The sequence below is a fragment of the Puma concolor genome, chromosome D4 (assembly GCF_028749965.1).
Source record: "Puma concolor isolate L17-30 chromosome D4, mPumCon1.1.hap2, whole genome shotgun sequence".
Lineage (NCBI taxonomy): Eukaryota > Metazoa > Chordata > Mammalia > Carnivora > Felidae > Puma > Puma concolor.
Genome location: NC_141679.1, coordinates 23,016,627 through 23,037,739, shown reverse-complemented (window position 1 = coordinate 23,037,739; position 21,113 = coordinate 23,016,627). Strand labels below are relative to the sequence as shown.

The 21,113-nt window shown below is 40.3% G+C and overlaps 1 long non-coding RNA gene across 1 annotated transcript in view; it reads right to left on the bottom strand.

The window, feature by feature from the left end:
- LOC147574758 (uncharacterized) overlaps positions 1–21,113 on the bottom strand; it is a 108,477-nt gene that overhangs the window by 86,456 nt on the left and 908 nt on the right. The window lies entirely within an intron of this gene.

Sequence of the window (21,113 nt, the reverse complement as noted above, 5' to 3'; positions counted from 1 at the left end):
GTGGTAGGAGCAGAAAGAGTGGCTGAATATAAGATGAGGCTGAAAAAGGCACATAGGGGCCAGACTATGGAAAATCTTATGGATCTTACTAGGGAATTAAGTCTCTAAGTACAGAAACTATGGCATAAGAAGTTAAGTAACATGCTTAAGGCAGTATAGCTAGTAAACAATGAAGCTAGAAGCCTACTCTGTTTACCTCCAGACCCAACTTCTGTATTCTCTTTGCTTACTTTGGTTTTATGTTTGCCTGTGTTGTTACAAATTCCCTTTATGAAATTCCAAAATCTCTTGGCTAGATTAAAAGGAAATGGAATTTTGTCTACACCTAGGCTGGAAGGCTAGCAAAACCCAGACATCAGCTGAAAACCAAAGTAAACCTGGTAGAGGAGTCCTAGTTATAGAGAAGGAAGCACTGGGGATAGCTGTACTGTCTATTCTCTTTCATCTCTAATGTCCCCTTACAGGGAGCCTGATCAAATTGTTCTTAACACTTAACGTCAATTAGTAGTCTTCAGAATCTTGCCAAATTCCTTCAACCTGCTCTGATGTCCCTTCTTTTTTCCCTTTTTTTAAGATTTTATTTTTAAGTAATCTCTACACCCAACATGGGGCTTGAACTTAAAATCCTGAGAACAAGAGTCACACACTCTATACCAACTGAGCCAGTGACATGCCCCTCTGATGTTCCTTCTTGGTCTAGCCCCTGCCTGCTCTGTCATCACCACTTTGTCACCCTTCCCTTTGGGAAAATTGCATGACTTGATGTTGCATGAAAACTCCCCACTCCCTCTTCAATTCCATACAGTTCCTTCTGCTGGAAGAGCCAGGCCACCCCTGTCCTTTTGTCAGGATACCTTCCCTTCTTCAGGAATTATTCCTCAGGCTTCCAGTTCTGCAGGAAGCCTTCCAGGCCTATTCTGCACCTAGCCTGAATGCTGTGTTCCTCCTCTGTTCTCACACAGTTTCTTGTGTTAATGGTTAACATATCCTAACCTACTGTTCATGGCCAGCCTCCCTCACTGGACCCTGAGTTTGTGAGCTCTGTGACAACAAAGAACTTCTCTGATAGATATTTAGCATTTTCTATGTAGAGATTGATTTGTTTAACATCACTTTCTATATGGAAGTTAACTTGCTTAACTTGTTAATCTTCTTGCTTCTCTGCCTCCTAATTATCTTCATATTTCTTCTTTGGAAGTCCCAGAATCCCAGTTCTCGAGGTGAGGTCCCTGGTCCAATAGCATCAGCGTTACCTGGGAACATACTAGAAATGCAGATTCTCAAGTCTTCCTCCACCTCAGTAATCAGACACTCTGAGGGGTGGGGACCAGTATCTGTGTTTTTCATAAGGCTCCAGGTGATTCTGATGGTCTCTAAAGTTTGAGAACCACTGCCTTGTAGGAAGTTAGTGCTCATTTAAAGTTTCTTAAATAGTACCCAGAAGACAGTACCCTTCAGTACCCTGAAGATAGTACCCAGTTATTTTCAATCTGGAAAACAAAAAGTAATTGAGGAGATGACAATGGAAACTTTATTAGACTGGATTTTTAGAAAAGGAATTTTTCTGACATGACACTTCAAATACATAATTGGTTCAGAGAAGGCTTTCCTTCATATGCCTTAAAAATAAGATTCCTCCAGGGGTGCCTCAGTGGTTCAGTTGGTTAAGCGTCCGGCTTCTGCTCAGGTCATGATCTTGGACGTGGGTTCAAGCCCCATGAGTTCGAGCCCCGCATCCAGCTCTGTGCTGATAGCTCAGAGCCTGGAGCCTGCTTCAGATTCTGTCTCTCTCTCTCTCTCTCTCTCTCTCTCTCTCTCTCTCTCTCTTTGGCCCTCCCTCGCTTGTGCTCTCTCTCGGTCTCTCAACAATAAATAAAATGTATTAAAAAAAATTAAAAAAAAAAAAAAGACTCCTCTGTCTGGCTTGGGTGTGGTTTTGGCAGGGGTCTGAACAAGATAACCCTACTAGGTGCCTTCCAGGGCTCAGGTTCTCTGCTTCTAGGATTTTCTATACACTGCGAAAGAAATACAAGGTATGGGGCAGGGCATTATTAGTAGGGGATCTGGGGCTTTCAACACACAAGGAAGTATATGCTTTTTTTCCCCTTCCTAAGTTGAGTCTTTGCCAGTCTATACTCATAAAAAGAGATGACCAGGACCTTTCGAGAATGGTAATTGTTTGTTTTTAGGTCATAAAAATGAATCCTTGCTTTGTTTTCAAAGGAACACGCTCTTCATGCAATCTATACAAACTGAATGACAAGTAGGTGAGGCCCAAGATTGGGAAGATAAAACTTCATTTGTTGATTTTTGGCCGAGAGCTGAAACAATGGGACAAAGGAGTGGCTTGTTGGTAGAAGCTCTATAAAACACAATAATATTAGTCATGTAAACAGAAGAAAATAGGAGAGGCTTAATGAGATAAATTACACCAAGCCACCACATTAGGGATTAAAATATTCTGATAAAGCAAACACTAAAAGGACCAGAAGAAAGGATAAGGGGAAGAGTGATAACTTTAGATTTAGAAAACAATGGGTCCTTCTATCTAGGGAGCTGACAAGAGGAGTTTTCAGAGGCTGCCTGAGCTGACTGAGCGCCCATTAAGATCCTACTTTTCATCCAAAAAAAAAAAAAACCTCTACTCAAACCACTGGCAGACAAAGCCAACACATTCTTTTCTTCTCCGCTTCCCTATTCTTTTTTTTTTTTCCTTCACAATTGCAAAGCAATCCATTTTGCTATGTAAGTCTGTGAAGGGAATAAAAGCGTTCACAGGTTTCTCTCTATTTGCATTCGCTAGATTTGTTGGCCTGACTTCCAAAGTGTGAATCGGCCGTTGTTCTCAAGCTCAGAGGATAAGAGCCAACTTATCAATGTTTAAGATTGCCCATGTACCTGTGTGAACAGCAACTTTTTCATAACCGTTTTTATAAGGACATTTGAACAATTGAAGTATAGTGCATGGATTTGTGCTATTTAAACTAATAGCGCTGCCAGGCCTTGAGTGGATATTACATATTTCTATAGCTGTCTTTATTAAGTGTATGTCAATAACTATGAAGTAGAACTTTTCCCAAAACTTGGAACAGGTAAATTCTCACTAGGTCACACTACCATAAACTTCTTGGCAATGGTGATGAACACAAGGGTGCCAAAAGCCAGTGAGTGTTTAAAAAACAGTGAATAGTAGTAGCTGTAATAATATTAATATTAATAATAATAATAATAATAACCACGCTACCAGACCTGCTCCAGTCCAAGAGCTGACATTGCTACTGTTAGAGATAAGACTCCAACTGTGCTTTTCAGAAATATTCTTTCTGAGTGTCAAAACTTGAACCTATGGGGGAAAAAAAACAAACTTGAGCCTATGGGGAAAAAACAAAACCAAACCACTTGGGCCTAGGTATTTTCACAATAAACTTCTGCTGATTTGGTTGTTTTTATTTATTTTTATTTATTTATTTATAAGTAGACTCCATGCAGAACATGGGGGCTTGAACTCATGTCCCTGAGATCAAGCGTTTCATGGTCTACCAACTGAGCCAGCTAGGTGCCCCTATTTGGTTGCTATTAAAAGAAGTATTATGTACTTTTGTATTGTTATTTTTTAGAGAAAAAGAACACAAGGGAGGGAGAGGGACAGGGAGAAAATCTTAAGCAGGCTCCAGGCTCAGTGCAGAGCCTGATGTGGGGCTTGATCCCATGACCCTGGGATCATGACCTGAGCCAAAATCAAGAGTTGAACACTCAACCGATTAATGCACCTATGTGCCCCAGTATATATGCATTTGTTGTGGAAAATATTAAAAATATTAAAAATGCAAAGAAAAAATTAAAACAGCATTGATCATAAGACCTACATAAAACCGTATTTTGGTTTATTTCCTTCCAGACTTTTTCTGTGCATATATTAAAACATGCATACACACACAAATACACAAAACTATCATCCACTTCAATACCATACTATGATATACTACTGCATTATGTACTTTTTCACTTAAAAATTATACACATTTTCTTGTCAGTAAAAATCTTAAAGCAGAGGTTGTAAACTGATAGCCAATGAAGAGGTCTGACTGGCTCACACAGTGGTCAACCAAGTGGAGCTGAGGAACAGCTAAGCCTGTGAGACAAGGCTGTGCTCTCTACTTTCCTGAAGTCCCCACTACTCTATTGTTCTCCATCTGAGACTGGTAACTGCGATTTCTAATTTCACTTGCACTGTTTATAAATAATAATAATAATGATAGCCTTAGAGGAACGTGAAATAATCCTTCTCTTCTCCATGTCTGCACTTTATATCCAGACTGCTTCACTCACTTCTGTTACTGCTTAACCCCCAGGTGTGGGATCCTTTTACTAAAGCATGTTTTATAAAAGCTTTAGAAAATACAGCATTATGTGACTTCCATAATTTATTGAACCAAATCACTGCTGCTGGACATTCAAGTTGTTTCCAGTGTGTTGATATTACCATTAAAAGGAACATCCTTTTACATAAATGTAAAAAAGAAGTTCCTAGAAGCAGAATTGGTTCTGAAGGGCAGAAGTATTTTCATTCATTTTTGATATATGCTTCCAAATGCCTTTCAGAAAAGTTGCACAAATGTAACAGGGGGTGACTTTGCTTATTTCCTGTTCTCTGTGCCATAGCATTACTATACATTTTGGTAAAAGTAGTTGCCAATTTGGGGAGTTAAAAGTGGCATTTCAGGCATTATACTAAGTGAAATAAGTCAGAGAAAGACAAATACTGCCTGAGCTCACGTATACGTGGAATTTTTAAAAATGGCATTTTTAAAAAATAATAAAAATAGGGGCACCTGCGTAGCTCAGTCAGTTGAGCACTGGACTCTTGATTTCAGCTCAGGTCATGATCTCATGGTTTGTGAGATCGAGCATATTGGGATCTGTACTGACAGAGCAGAGCCTGCTTAGGATTCTCTCTCCCCTCCCCCTCACAATACATACATGCATACATACATACATACAATACAATAAATATAATAAAAATGGCATTTTTAGGGGGTCCTGGTTGGCTGTCAGTAGACCATGTAACTCTTGATCTCAGGGTCATGAGTTCAAGCCCCATGTTGGGTATAGAGTCTACTTTTAACAAATATTATTTAAAATTTTTTTCTATGTTTATTTATTTTGAGAGAGAGCGAGCGAGAGCATGTACGAGCAGGAGAGGGGCAGAGAGGGAGGGAGAGAATCCCAAGTACTGACATGGGGTTTGATCTCATGAACTGTGAGATCATGACCTAAGCCAAAATCAAGAGTCAGACACTTAACTGACTGAGCCACCCAAGTGCCCCCTGAAAAAGGCATTTTTAATACGTATTTCATACTCATTTTTTCATATATAGCCAATTATATTTTCTTTTGGAATTGCCTATTCATGGGTTTGCTCCTTTTCTACTAGGGTATTCATAATTTTCTTTTTTTTTAAGTTTATTTATTTATTTCAGAGAGAGAAGGGGCGGGAGAGAGAGAGGGGGAGAAAGAATCCCAAGGGGGCTGGCTCTGCAATGACACAGGGCTCAATCTCATGAACCGTGAGATCATGACCTGAGCCAAAATCAAGAGTGGGATGGTTAACTGACTGAGTCACCCAGGCTCCCAGGTATTCATAATTCTCTAAATGGATTATAAAAGTTTCATAAGTTAATGATATTATTTTACTTGGTCATATATGCTACCGGGTTCCTCCAATGTTCATTTTAATGTTTTGCGTGTGTGATTTTCTTTCACGTGCTGAAGTATTTAACATTCATGAAGTCGAACCTGACAATACTGTGTTTCCTTCTTTTGCTATTATGCTTACAAAGTTCTCTACCTTGTGCCTGGGTAAAATTTGACATATATTTTCTTCCGTTCTTTTACATTTATGCTTTCAATACCCTCTTGCCCTCTCAGCAACATTGGCCAGGGCTCTGTAGTGAAACTCTGCTTCTTGGCTGTGTGGCACCCGTATCACCCAGAGTTACCTCTTACCTCTCATGCTTCTCTAATTCTTCCCAACTTACCATAATAGCTCCTTGCATTTTCACAATCCTTTAAATATTTCTTAGACTGATATATGCTTCAGAAAACACTTTGGGGTGGGGGCTCCCTGGGTGGCTCAGTTGGTTGAGCTTCTGACTTTGGCTCAGGTCATGATCTCTGGTTCGTGAGTTCAAGCCCCATGTCAGGCTCACTGCTGTCAGTGCAGAGCCTGCTTCAGATCATCTGTCCCCCTCTCCCTGTGCCCCCACCTGTGTTCTCTCTCAAAAATAAATAAACGATTAAAAAAAAAACTTGGGAAGTATCATAAAAATGCATTTGTTCTGCTCCCTGAGGTAGGACCCAGAAAAATGCATTTTCATCAAGCATCTGAGAGAATTTTTCTGCAAAGTGATGAAGGAACTCTTGGGCCCTCCTACCAATCTGCACTCTGTCTATATCTGTTTCTCCATGTCTACACAGAGCTACATCCACATCCATATCTGTGTAGTACCCACTGACCATCTCCAGCTGTCTATCTCCCAGGTACATCAAACTCCATCTGAAACACAATTCACTACCTCTCTGCTCAAAACTGCTCATCCACTAACAACAAGATGTTTCCCTGCTCCAGATCTGAATCAGCCATTACTTCGAGGATATCTGATATCTTTTATTGGCTAATGGTATTTAGAAACTAAGATCCGGGCACTGTATACCTCCCATTATCTTGCCTTACTTTGAACTGTTCCCTCGGGACACAGTTCCAGCAGTGAGATTATTGGATTAAGGAAGATGAAATATTTTATGGCTCTTGATTCAATATTGACAAAGGTACAACCAGTCCATTCGTGGGCCCTGTTGGGACCATGTATCTTTACCTCTCCACCCCCAGCTTGTGTCAGTTGCAAATATTAAAGCAGCAGCATTCCCTAACACTGTCTTCCTGATAGTAGAAGTTTGGGGAAGAGTTCTGACATAGAGCTCCTATCTCTGCCTTCTCTAGTCTTCCAGGGATCTTTGCTGTTGGAGAGAACAGGCACAACTCTGAACAAGAGCCAAATGGGGAAGAAAGAATTAGCGGGGCAAGTACCCTAACCAGCTCCCACTCAGTGCTCCTTCTCTAAGTCAGTGCGTGTCTCATTCGTAGAGGAAGATGGGGCCAAGGCCAGGACCTGTAAGAAAGGCTTCCCACTTGCATTTACCTCCTTGGTCTAAGCATCTTCAAAACGTACTGGGAAGGCTAGCCTCAGGATGGCAGTGAAAAACAGAGATGAATAGCAACAACATCTACCAAAAATGTGTGGTGCATATTAGCATAGTGGAGGGAACGGAGGATGGAAAGAAAGGCATTCAAGAACAGGGTAGAAAGGGGGCAGAATGGTGACTTCTCCTAGACTCCCGTAGAGTTATCGCTTGTGACAAGGAGATGAGATTCCCTCTCCTAAAGTACTACCAGGCATGCCCTCCAACCATGTTTACTCTCCCTTCCCTGATGTAAAGTCCACATTTGCTCACCCAAACTAACTCCAAAAGACACTACGAAGCTCTTGGAAAGAACAAGACTTGCTATAAGCTATCTCAATATCCTTAAGGACTAGAAGTGAAGAAAGAAATGCCAGGAATACAACACTGTATATTAACTATCCTGGAATTAAAATACTGGTCAGGGTTCTCTACAGAAACAGCACCAATAGGCGATATATAGTGGGAGTGAGTGAGGGAGAGAGAATTAATATAGGAAATAGCTCATGTGATGATGGATGATGAGAAGTCTGCCTGCAAGCTGAAGAACCAGGAAAGTCAGTGTTGGAATTCATTCTGATTCTAAAGGCCCGAGAACCAAGGGAGCTGATGGTGTAACTCAGTTGGAGGCCAACGAGAGGACAAGGATTGAGACAGTAGTAGGGATAGTGGGAGTGGTGATGGTGTAAATCCCAATCTGAGTCTGAGGACCAGCAGTACTGTCAGAGGGTAGAAGATGGGTGTCTCAGCTCAAGCAAAGAGAGCAATTCACCCTTCTCCTTTTTGTTCTATTCAAGCCCTGACCTGAGCTGACTGGATGATGCCCAGTCACATCGGTGAGGACAATCTTCTTTACTCAGGCTGATTCAAATGCTAATCCCTTCCTGAAATACTGCCACAGTTATACCCAGAAGTAATGTTTTACCAGCTTTATGGGCATCCATCCCCCTTAGTCCAGTCAAGATGACCCATAAAATTAACCATCAGAGGTGATAACAGTACTGACTTCAGAGTCATTGTGAAGAATAAATGGATTCCTACGTAAAGCACTTAGAACAGTGAACTCAGGAACAATAGTTAAAAGGTGACAATGATTTCAGCTCAGGCCATGATCTCCTGGTTCACAGGAACCCCAGTTTGGGCTCCGCTCTGATAGCACAAAGACTGCCTGGGGTTTTCTCTCTCCCTCTCTCTGCTCCTCCCCTGTTCACCCATGCTCTCTCTCTCTCTCAAAATAAATAAATAAACTTTTAAAAAAAGAGAGAAGGTGATGATAATGGCAATGACAGTGGCCACTAGGAAGGTGCCAAAAGGCATCTTCCTTCAACCTTCCAGTACTAAAATTCCCTCTGACCACTGCTATAATTTGAAAGTGGTCCCAAGACCATGTTTCAGGAGCTGGACCATGGACCAAAGTAATGTACTGCTAAATCGAACAATGATAGCCTATCCTGCCCCTTTCTCCACCCAATGCAGACCAAATTAAGTTAACGGACAGAATTTTTAAACTTATATTCTCATCCTATTAGTTTTTACACCTTCAGTGCCTAGTGAGTGTTTGGAAGGAAACAATTATTATTGGAAATGCTCAGAAATGGACACCTAAGCCTAGCTCGATAGCCAGATTATTTTTCATGAAGATGTACTCACTGTTTGTGTTCTAGATTGCATAGGTTTAAGAGTTATTTTCTGCTAGTAAAATTAGTCTTAATTTGTATGAGAGAATGAAATAGGTCAGAATTTAGTTTTGCCCTGGCAAGAAGATAGTAGCATCAAGGTTCACTGCCAGCTCAGAGAATCTGGGTCCCCAAGGTGAGGTACTAAAGGCTTCCTGAGCCATCTCCAGGCACAGAGCTCCTCTACTGGGTACAGGGCTCACTGACTGTAACACTTATTTGAGTGTTAGCATGTACTGTCTCACAGGCTTTTAAATTTTTTTTAATTATTACTCATCATTTAAAGTAAAAGTTTTTATTTCCCAGTAGTACTTATGCTCTCTGAAAGAAGAACCAACTTTTATATAGTTCTTTGTGTCTTCAGTGTCTAGAAGGGAGGCATATTTTTGTGTATATCCAAATAAACACATTGGTTAATAACCTTTTACCTAGAATGGATCGTGCTTCGAAACATTTAACTTCCATTAATCACCCCCAAAGTGAGACGTGGGGTAGCTAAATCTTAACAGTTAAGGGAAAATGTCCACCTACTAAGGACCAACAGCCCATAGTATGAGGTCTGAAGCTGGAGCTTCATGAGTCAGGCATTAGCCCCTAAGAGTTGTTGTGGCTGGGGAAAACAGAAAAAAAGAAAAACACACCAAAAAAAACAACCCGCTCCCCCAAAGAAATGCCACTCACTTTAAAGGCTGGCTGGAGGCCATCACTACCAAACTGTAAAATGATTTGCACTTTTCTGTGTAATATTTGAAGAGGCTGTTTCTCTACTGATTCCCTTTACATATGGAAGAACTGTTTATTTTGCTTTCTATACAGACCACTTAGCTAAACTCAGTGAAGCTAAATTCAGCTTGAGATTCTTATTGGGTATCTGTTGAGACTGCGGAATTATTCGGCATGCTATCAGAACATTTTTCAAGAAATGTGAATGATAGGGTTCACGGAAGGAACATTTTAGGCTCTTTTTGCACTAGAAATAAAGATTCTCACCATCAACCTCTTCCACTCACGACGAACACCCCCTCCCCACCCACACTTTTCCCCAACACCATCTTGGCTGCCATACTCAACCCAAAAGGATGATGGAAATGAGAATATTTCATGCCTAGAAAAGAATCTTCTAATTCTAGCCCAGTGCAATTATGGACCCTCCAGTCCATGCTTGTCCTAATGTCTGTGAATGTATTATTATGTGAACACATGTATTGAAAAAGAGGGGTATATTTTGAAAGATCTGCTTGAAGATATTGGATAACCCTTAAAGGACTGCAAATTCTTTTTTTTTTTTTCCAACGTTTATTTATTTTTGGGACAGAGAGAGACAGAGCATGAATGGGGGAAGGGCAAAGAGAGAGGGAGACACAGAATCGGAAACAGGCTCCAGGCTCTGAGCCAGAAGCCCAGAGCCCGACGTGGGGCTCAAACTCACAGACCGCGAGATCGTGACCTGGCTGAAGTCAGACGCTTAACCGACTGCGCCACCCAGGCGTCCCTGCAAATTCTTGATATGCCTCTCCATTTGACACCGAAGGAATTCTTACTGAGTGAAATGTAAGAAGAACTGAGTACCACCTTCTCCTTGTTCATTATTCCTTCTTCATCTCCCCTCCTCCAATCCTGGGAGCTCAGTACTGTTCACAGAATAAAGACAGGCTTTGTTCTATCTTCCCAAACAGAAGTTTTCCTGAAATGGCTGCCATGGGGGAGGGAAACAACAGCTATGTAAAAGCTGATAGAATTGGTGTACATACACAGCAATGCTAAGCATACTGTGTTTTATAAATCATAAGGCATGAGGTTCTTTTTTTTTTTAAGTCTAATTGGAGTAGCCAAGATTGTTTACTTGATGGTCTAATTTTTCCTCACTGGGAACAGCCAAACCTACAGAGAAAAATCCTTTTTTTTTTTTTTTTTTGTCTCTCATTCTTCTTATAAACAAAGGTTTTATATTTCAATTTTTCCCATCTTTCTAAAGTAGGCAGGCCTGATTTCAAATGAAAGATTTCAAATGAAGAAAGACACATAGAAGAGGTCCTAAACAGTCTCTTGGTAGACAGAGAATTGTTGAATTTAAAGATAATTGAGTTTGACTTCTACCATATAACAGCAACCCATGGCCATTAGGATTCTTACTTAGACAGGGCTCATCAATTCTCACTAAACCTTATTCACAGATTTGAGAGACCTCGGCCACCGCTAATAAAATAGATGATGTGAAAGGGAAGTCTCTGGTAGGAAAGTGTAAGTTCCCAGTTCAAAAATAATCCTAGACCAGATCACACTCCTAAAAAGAGTTCCATTAATATCTAACTGACTTCCTATTCTGTATGTATTTCTTGAGGTCTTTCCAATGTACAACTTCATATTCATTGGGTGAGATGGCGTGACATTCAAGAAGAGCATACTTGAGACCTAACTCCATTAAGCTCTCACTGGTTAGCTACATTTTTTTTCCTTATTATATTATCTAAATTGGGCAATCCAAGGCATTTGGCCACCAAAAGTAACTGTTTTATGTTGTGATGAAGTGTTGTTCATTATTTTTCATAGCCCTTCCGCCCCAAATTCCATTTTTATTTCCCAAAAGATATGTGTATTATTGTTATTTCTTCTTGGGTATGAAACAGCCTATGAATGTAGTGGGGGGGGGGGGGGCGGGCATTCCAGGTCAATGGCTCCTGCCTTTTCCTGAGATCCACTTACCCTGTCCCCAAGAAGCACATGATGACGTACTTCTTGAGCCCCAGAGGACTGGGCCATGACTGGACTAAAGTTCCACAGAAAACACCTTTGGAATACATGCTGCACAGTAGCAAGCTTGATACTTCCCGAGCTCCGAGGGGATAGGGCCTTCATCAAGCCCCAGGCAAAGAAGGGAAAGGGAAGAAGGCTGTCAGGGCCAGCCACGGTGTTAACTACTTTACTGCTTTATCTCAGGTCATCTCTTTCAGTCTAGCAACCACCAGGAGAAACCTGTGCTATCATCTGACTTAATAGGTGAGGAAACTGAGGCCCAGAGAGGGGAAGTGGTTTGTCCAAGGTCACACAGTAGGAAGCTGACTAGAATTCCATTTCAGGATCCCCTGTCTCTGAGCCTGGTACTCTGTTACACATTTGATACATTTTTGTTTTTGTTTCTAGGGTTGGGGGTATGTGTGAGCAAGGAGGTAGATAAGGGGTACCACGGATGTGGGGGATGGGATGGGGATGCAGAAAGGAAGAAAAGGGCCAGCGGAAAAGGGAATGACAAAAGAATATGCAGGAAATTCCCTGAAGAGCTTTGAATCCTACTGATTTGGAACTGTGACTAACGTTAAGGCAAGAATTATGATTTATCATTGTAAAAAGTGTAAAGGAAAGAACAATCTTGTCCGAATGTTACTGAGTATTGTTTGGGGTAATGACTTTCGATGAGCGTGAGGTGTTAATTGAATTAAAACATTCCATAGCTGTGATGGTTCATCTTAGGTCAATTTGACTGGGCCAAGGGATGCTCGGATAGCTGGTAAAACATTACTTCTGGGTGTGTCTGTGGGTGTGTTTCTGGAGATTAGCATTTGATTCAGTAGAGAATAAAAAGGAGGAAGGGCAAACTCTCCTTTTTTCCTGAGCTGGGAGGTGAAGCTCCTGGTTCTCTGGCCTCTAGTTTCCAAAACTGATACCAGGAGCCCCTCTGTTCTCAGGTCTTTATACATGAATTGGATTATACCCCTGGCTGTCCTGTTCTCTAACCTGCAGATAGCAGACAGTGGGACTTTCTGGCCTCCATAAAGTGTATGTGCCAATTCCTAACATCGGTCCCCTATTGCTTCTTTTTCTCTAGACAACCTTCACTAACATGACTGCGTAATTTAAAGCAGTGTTGGTCAACCAGGTGTTATATGCTTGTGGCCTGTGTATGCATGTGTGTGTGTGTGTGTGTGTGTGTGTGTGAAAGAGAGAACTAGACAGAGATTTAAAAAATGTATTTCTTACTATGGTTCATGGTCAAAGATACTTGAAAGCCATTGATTTTAAGAAGGCTTTGGAGGATAGAAATAAATCCATTTACATTTGATAGGCCAAATGTTTCCAGACGTGTTATCGAGGCCCCAACTGTATGTCTACTGTTACCAGCACATCTCAAATTACTATTAATCACAGAACTATCTTGGTCTTCCTAATTTTGTAAGTTTATTTTTAAAAGTGTTACCATTTGTGAAATTGTATATAAGAACAAGTTGCTCTGCTGTTCTAATTAAATGAAGACTTACAGTCTCCCTCATTCCTCTGTTCAGTTGGCTACTGAGCCTGCCTTTATTTGCTGAACTGCAATTTGGGGTATGGATTGGGTGCTGCCAGAAAGCGCACAGCTGAAAGTGACTGCGTTTCTCTGCTGGCGGGCACAATTCCAGAGCCCTGAGGCAGCTGTTAGCTCTGTTTGCAGGAATATAAATTCTTAAAGTATCAACCTTACCTCCAAAGTGCCAAGAGAAATCCTACCAAGCTTGTGGGCAAAAGACATATAAACCTTTTTCTATCAGTAGGTCAATGAGGGATGTAATCTAGTGAGAGGAGAGTGAGAAATGGCACTATGAAAGGGTAACTAAGTACTCAGCTGTGGGTTGTGGCTCCTAGTGAGCTCTCCCGAGTGCCAGGGTTCAAAACCAGCCCTCCCAACTGTGACTCTGTACTCGGCTGTACTCGGCTTCAGGTTTCTTGTTCCATAAAACATGGATAATGATAGTACTTGCCTCATAAAAATGATGTGAGGATCAAATGAGGTAACACAAACAAGTAAAGCACTCAGAAGAATGTCTGACACATAGTAAGTGCTCAATAAACAATGGAATGTATACACAAATTTAGGAAATGAATAAGAATCCACTGTAAAACTAACTGGTGCACAACAGAACGGAATCCTATTGACTTAACAAAACTGGTAACATATACATAACATAAAATGTATCATCTTAACCATTTTTAAGCACAGTTTAGTGTCATTAAGTTCATTCTCACTGTTGTGGTGCCCTCCCCACCATACATCCGGCGGACTCTACAGCTCGCAAAATTGAGACGCCGAACCTATTAGGCAGTAATGCCCCATTCCTTCCTCTCCCCAGTCCCTGGCAACTTCAACTTGACTTTCTGTTCATGAATTTGGTTACTCTAGACATCTCATGTAAGTGGAATCATACAGTATTTGTCTTTGTGTCTGGCTTATTTCACTTAGCGTAATGTTCTGCAGGTTTGTCCATATTGTAGCATGTGTCAGAATTTCTTTCCTTTTTAAGGCCTGTTGACTTTTTAACCTATCAGTTGCTTTTTTTCAAGTTTTCAGAAAATAAGATGTCAATACGACAACCCCTCCCCCCCCCCCAACAAAGACAAATAACTTCTTGAAACACTCCCCTGAGTTACCTGGAGATACCTGTCTCCATAGAAATGCTAATTGGAAAACCAGTTTTCTTAAGAAAGATATTATTCCTTGAGGCAGGCTGTTTACATTAATCAACATTCCTGTAATACTTGTCAGTGTTTTGTAACACTTTTCTCAAGTGCCAATGGTAGCTTGCCAGTTCTTCTGAAGTGTGGAGGCTGAGAATGGGGGAAACCAGAATGGTAACTCTGTCCCCTGGGGGCTTTTTCCATCAGAGTGAAGCAGTAATTTTTATCATTTTCATTTTACAGTCATTACTTAGGTGGATGGTGGCTAGAAACACTGGATGGACTGATTTGTCCCTGTGTGAAAAGTCCCAGTTTCCCTGTATTTTCCTATTTTGCTTCCCTGTAAGGTACTCAAGGTTTTCATTGAAAGTCATGGATTTCATCTGTTCACACACAAACCAGAATCTGGTTACCACTGTCACAGAAAGTTTTCCTTTCAATAAACATAATGGTGATAGGAAAAACAAAAACACGCTAAACAGCTACAATGAAAGAAAAAGAAAAGATAGAGGGGACATTCCAACTGTGGACTCAGATAATTCCTTGTCACTCTTCACGACTTTCTGGGAAACTCCTTTTAGCACATCATAAATATGTGCTTCTGTGGTTTTAGATAAGCATAACATCAGTGTCTGGGATTTAGTGCTATTCTCATTTCTTTCATGATTAATATTTAAAGGTTAGCATAGAACAATCATATGTTTCAGCATTAAATTTGAAAATATTAAGGAAATTTCAACATCAAATCAATAATTTATAAATTTCACTGTGAGGCTCAAGTGATGAAACAGACAGCAGAACAACTAATTATAATGGGAATTAAGAAATTAAAACAGGGATGCCTGGGTGGCTCAGTTGGTTAAGCATCTGACTTAGGCCCAGGCCATGGTTCTCATGGTTCTTGAGTTTGAGCTGATAGCTCAGAGCCTAGAGCCTGCTTCAGATTCTGTGTCTCTCTCTTTCTCTGTTCCTCCCCTGTTCGCACTCTGTCTCTCTCTCTCTCAAATATAAATAAAGATTAAAAAATAATACTTAAAATTTATTTGCTGCTACCTTATTTTTAATATATAAAGTTTTCTTTGTTTTATAGTAGATTTTCTGGTGATTCTGAGCTTGATGGCCCACAAAACGATGCATTTAAGGATTACTAATGTAATGTGCTAATTTATTTAAAGATTTCCATTTCACATTAATTGATTGCTAAGGTTCATTTGAGACTGTAGAGAAAACAAACAAAAATAAAGTAACATAAATAATAAAAGAACTAAAAGATCCAGAGCAGAGATAGTGGGTAATACTTCGGTTATCAGTATGGCAGCTTTTCCATGATCAGAAAGAAAAAAATACACACCATTTTTTCTCGTACTTTTTAAAACTGGAAACATCATGAATCAATCTTTTCGGAATTCCCTTTTTAACACATGAAGAAAAGGTGTAACAGTGATCTTGAAGTGGTTTTCCCATCTTTTATCATGAAAAATTTCAAACATACAGAAAAGTTGAAATGCTAAAAGGGGTAGCTACAGGTTCTATCCCTACATTCTGTGACTGCAGACCCTCATCAAATTTGCTTTTTCTTTCTGCACACACACTCGTTATTTGTGGTTGCAGACATCACTTGAAGTTGCATGCCATGCATCTTCTCAGAACAACATCCTCCTATACAACCAGAATTTTCTCACATCAAGAAAATTAACCATAGTTCCGTATAACCTAATATCTAGTCCACATTCAAACTGCCCAAGAAAGTCTTTCCTAGGTGCTGGTTTTCTTTTTTTCTTTCTTTCTTTCTTTCTTTCTTTCTTTCTTTCTTTCTTTCTTTTTTTTTTACAAGGAGACAATAAAGATTAACATACTGCATTTCCATGATTATGTCTTTGTTTTTTTTTTTAATTTTTTTTTTTCAACGTTATTTATTTATTTATGGGACAGACAGAGACAGAGCATGAACGGGGGAGGGGCAGAGAGAGAGGGAGACACAGAATCGGAAACAGGCTCCAGGCTCCGAGCCATCAGCCCAGAGCCTGACGCGGGGCTCGAACTCACGGACCGTGAGATCGTGACCTGGCTGAAGTCGGACGCTTAACCGACTGCGCCACCCAGGCGCCCCATTTATGTCTTTGTTTTTAGGGAATACTCTTCCCCATTCGCTTCCCCACACCCATAATATTGACTTTTAATTTTTATTTATTTATTTGTTCTAAAATAGGCTCCGCATCCAACTTGGGGCTTCAACCTAGTACCCTGAGGTGGTTTTTTTTTGTTTGTTTTTTTTAAGTTTATTTATTTTGAGAGAGAGAGAGAGAGAGACAGAGACAGAGAGACAGAGTGCAAGCAGGAGAGGTGCAGAGAGAGAGGGGAGAGAGAATCTCAAGCAGGCTCAGCACTGTCGATGCAGAGCCAGATGTGGGGCTCAAACCCAAACCAACTTAACCAACTAAGCCACCCAGGAGCCTCCAGGCCAGTTGTCTCATGAAATGTCCCAACATCCTGTACTTATGCCACATGATTTGTTCATCTAGGCATAGAATTTCCAATCTAGAGACCTTGAAGCCAACTGGAATATTGCCTAGGCTTCTAGCTCCTTATCTATTCCCAGAGCTCACCCGCCTTCCACCATGAGGAACACCAAGAGATCAGAGATTAGCTGAACTCCAGCTTCAACTCCTCAAAAACAATTGCTAGTGTCAGGAAGAAAAGTTATTTAAACGATACTGCCAAAGCAAAAGCTTTTAAGGTCAAGAGAGAGGTGTCCCGGTTTCATGTTGATTTCCTAGCAAGTCCAGGGCCTGCAGCAAGGTAGGTCATCACAGACAGCATTCAGGGGTCAAGGCTGGCTCTTGTTAGGTGAACATGTCAGAAGGACCAGCAAAGGTGCTTCCTTTAACTACTTTTTTCTTTTTTTCTTTTGACTCTTCAGCTTCTGTTGAGCTAAATGGTAAACTGAAATTAAACTTTTATCGGACATTGGAATGGGCTAAAAGAGGCAGGGGCTTGCTAACTTCACTGAGACACACTGGTATGTTATGGTCTGAGCTCCAGGAAATATCTGATATTGCCTCAAAATACTGTCTTTGCTTTTCAAGGGCAGCTCCCCAAAGACTTGGAGCACTCTGATGGAAAGGCCCTCCGCTTGAACTATTTCAAGGAAAACTAATCGTGAATCTATGAACACATAGGAGCATGCCATCCATGCACATAAGATGGAAACAGGCCGAGAGGGGCATGTATATGTGGGAGAAAATGCTCTAGTGGGGTTTGTATCTGTGCTTCCATGACGGCTTATGGACGCAGGCTATTTTGGACAGATACCTCTCTAGAAATACAGACTTAAATAAACAAAAGTTCAGCCTCCACGGAGGTGGTGTTCTTCTGCAGGCCAAGTGTTTTTAAAAACGTGACTGGCCAGCTAAGAAGTTTATCCGCCTGGTGCCTCAAATTCTCAAACAGTTTATTTGAATACCATGTGAATGGCTAATCTCCTACAAGTTTTGGGGCTTTAACAAGGTAAACAAATGAGTGGCTGTGAAAGTAAACACTGCATTTCCTCTCAGGCTCATCCTTGGCTCCAAAATTCTGTTCCCTCCAACCCTCCCACTAGCCCCAGCTTTCCCCTTCCCAAGCTTGGTCTCTTGTACCTTGTGCAAGTACTGAAATTGCAAAAGAGACATTTTTAATTATAAGTACTACAGTAATGAATTCAAGTACACTCGTTTATCATAAAGGGCTTTCCCATCTGTCTCTAAAGTATACTTAAAAAGGCTGTGTATTTGATAACATTAGCACCAAGCATCTTCCACATGTTAATGTTCAGCGTTTTCGATGTTCACTTTCCCCCACTCCCAAAGACAACATGGTGGTTCCGGAAAAGGCACATTGATCTCCGTGTTTGGGAGTGCCTGTGTGGTCTCTTCCTAATTTATTTGTACTCTAATCCTCAGGGATTGCATCCCAATCCCCATAGGCAAAGGGAGATTAGGGAATGGGGCTGTCTGCTACTCCCCACCCTACCAGAGAAGGAAAACAACTTCCTCAAGTCCCTCAAGTTCATCTGGCCACTGTACAAATTGTTCTTGAGCATGGAGGGTTTCCAAAAGCCCTAATTAGCAACTCACAGCAAACATTTCTTTGCATTAGCTAATGATCCGGCTACACTTGTAAGCAAACAGAACCAACATATCTAATCAATGCTGAAAAACCAACCAAATGCCTATTAAACATCTGGATGTAATTTTCTAGTTAGAACAAAATGAAAACATATGCAGGTTCCTTTGATCTGCATCTTAACAAAGAAATTGTTGATAAAAAAGCATACTGGTCAGTCAATGTGTCATTTTCATAAACTCTGCTCGTTTCTCTTCAAATGCTCCCAGTTTAATTTAGTTGGTTTCCTGCAATCTCTAATTTTACCATATTGTGTGAAACCGCAAGAGATTCTTTGGATGTGATTTTATTTGAGGTTTTACTGCTGCATGGATCTGCTACTGATTTTTTTTTTCTTTCTTTGCTTTCTCTCCTCCATGCCCCACGCCCGTACTGCCCTTTTCTTTGGTAAAGAGGTGGGGGAAAGGGTTATATAGCAATGCTGAGAAAATTTCTTCTGGACCCTACATTCTCAGGTTTAAGAAAACTCTCAGTTTAAAAAAAAAAAAGGCAGATGAGAAAACATATAAGAAATAATTCACAGCTATAAGAGAAAATAACAAGTGAACTTTAGATATTATTCATTTCAAATAAAAAAGTAATAGATTTAAAAGATGCATAATTTCTATGACCAGCATCCACAGTGTTTTCTATTTTGTCCAGAATCTATACTATAAACAACATCTAGTTTTTGTAATGACTTGTGCCATTTCATGAGTTATGAAAATTTGATAGTCAGCAACAAATGAATGGAAATATACCCATATATACATCAATGATAAAATAAACAATTTGGCAATCTTTTTGTTTCTTTGCAGAGGATGAAAAGGGGATTGTTTTTTTCAGAGACAATTTTCTGTGGAAGTGCAGTACTTAATATCATTTCATGTTAAAACATCACCAACATATGAATATGTTAAAGGTAAAAAAGACTACGGTTAGCAGACTTTAAATAGAAGACTAAAATTATAGATTTCATGAGTAGGATTATTTTCTTCTAAACAGGCTGTAGACAATCTGCACATATATCATTTAAAACATAAGATTAAAGCTACTTGATTGTTTAAACACCATCATTTGTAATGCAGTTTGATGAGAGTTTTGTAGTATAATTATTACAGCATGACAATCACAGAGGAAAATATGACCTTGAAAAGGGGCCCAGCCTTCTCCCTCTGTCAAGGAGGATGGGATACACTCGAACACCAACCATCTTTATGCACACAATTAAAGGTCTTCCAATTTTAAAATCATTACTCTTTCTTTTTTCCAGATACTACATTATAAGGAATTCAGAAGGCTCCTGTCTCAAAATATACCGTTTTAATTTCTCTGTTTAAACCTAATTACCAGTGTGTGCCAGTAAATCAAAGTAAAGCTTGGGTAAGCCAGGGAGAAGTCTCCGTTGTTTCAGTTGGACGAGCAGGCACAGGCATATTTGTGGCATCCAAGTTCTTTTTACACAGTCCTGAGGCTGATTATGGGATGAACTGACCACAGACTGGCCCACTCAAGAGACCAAGTTTTCGAGGGAACGCAGGTTGCCAAAGTCAAAGCTTAGTTGCCCATGGATCATATTATTTCAAAAAGTCCTATATGTGGAGCAAGCCTGCTTTGAGTCATCAATCAATCTAACTCAGGAAAGTGGGGCAGTGCTTGCTTCCTTTTCATTCTCCAAGTTAGCAAAATGAATATAACCCCCTCCCCAAACCCACTTAATGAGAACACTGCAAAACCTCATGCCGAAACTTGTTTAAGAATTTACTATGGCCTTGTACAAGCTGGCTAAAATTGCTCCTTTAATTTTTCATTTATAATTGATATTTGGGATTGATGCAATTATAGACAAATCAATATCATACATATTTAAAATCAACTCCAACAGTGAAATGTATTATCTAAAATGATTCTTTTAATATTTCAAGAAAAAGGTCTCTGAGAAAGCAAACCTTCGAATAAAATGTATTTCTGTTTAAATAAATGCCTTTTCATAAGTCTCTTGAAAGTAAAATAATGAGGACACGGGGGCTATTAATACCAAAAACTTGTTAAGTATATTCCAACGTAGGATCAATGCTTGTCGATGTGTCTTTCTTATGGAAGAATTCACCACCATTTGGCTACAACACCGTTGTTTATTCACCAATCGTGTGTGTGTGTGTGTGTGTGGCAACAGCTCAACCTAACTATTCTTTAAACAAAAATATAAATGCGGCAATACTGAAGGTTTTCTGCTGGGTGGTACATTTGGAGAAACAGACAAAAACCGGAGATTTACACAGTGTGCTCCATTTATTTAAAATCTCAAAAAACCTTTTAGGTCAAATTCCACTCATAAGAATTTTAGCCATGTCATGCACCCAACGCTTCCCATTTAGCTCCTTACGCAGCTCAGCCCGGGGAAACCACCCGAAGCATGGGGCTAACAGTGGGCAGGACAGGTTTCCAGGTCTCAAAGCTGGTTTATCCCATTGTCTCCCTTTGTTTCTAGTAATTGGAATCAGACTCGTGCTCAAGCTGCTGAGAGGCCCCTAAAACTCTCAGCAGTCCCCTACTCCAAGCCCGCGAAGTCCATACTTTGAAGACAAGGACCAGAGATTTCGAACCCGGGCAAAAGCCTCGATCTAA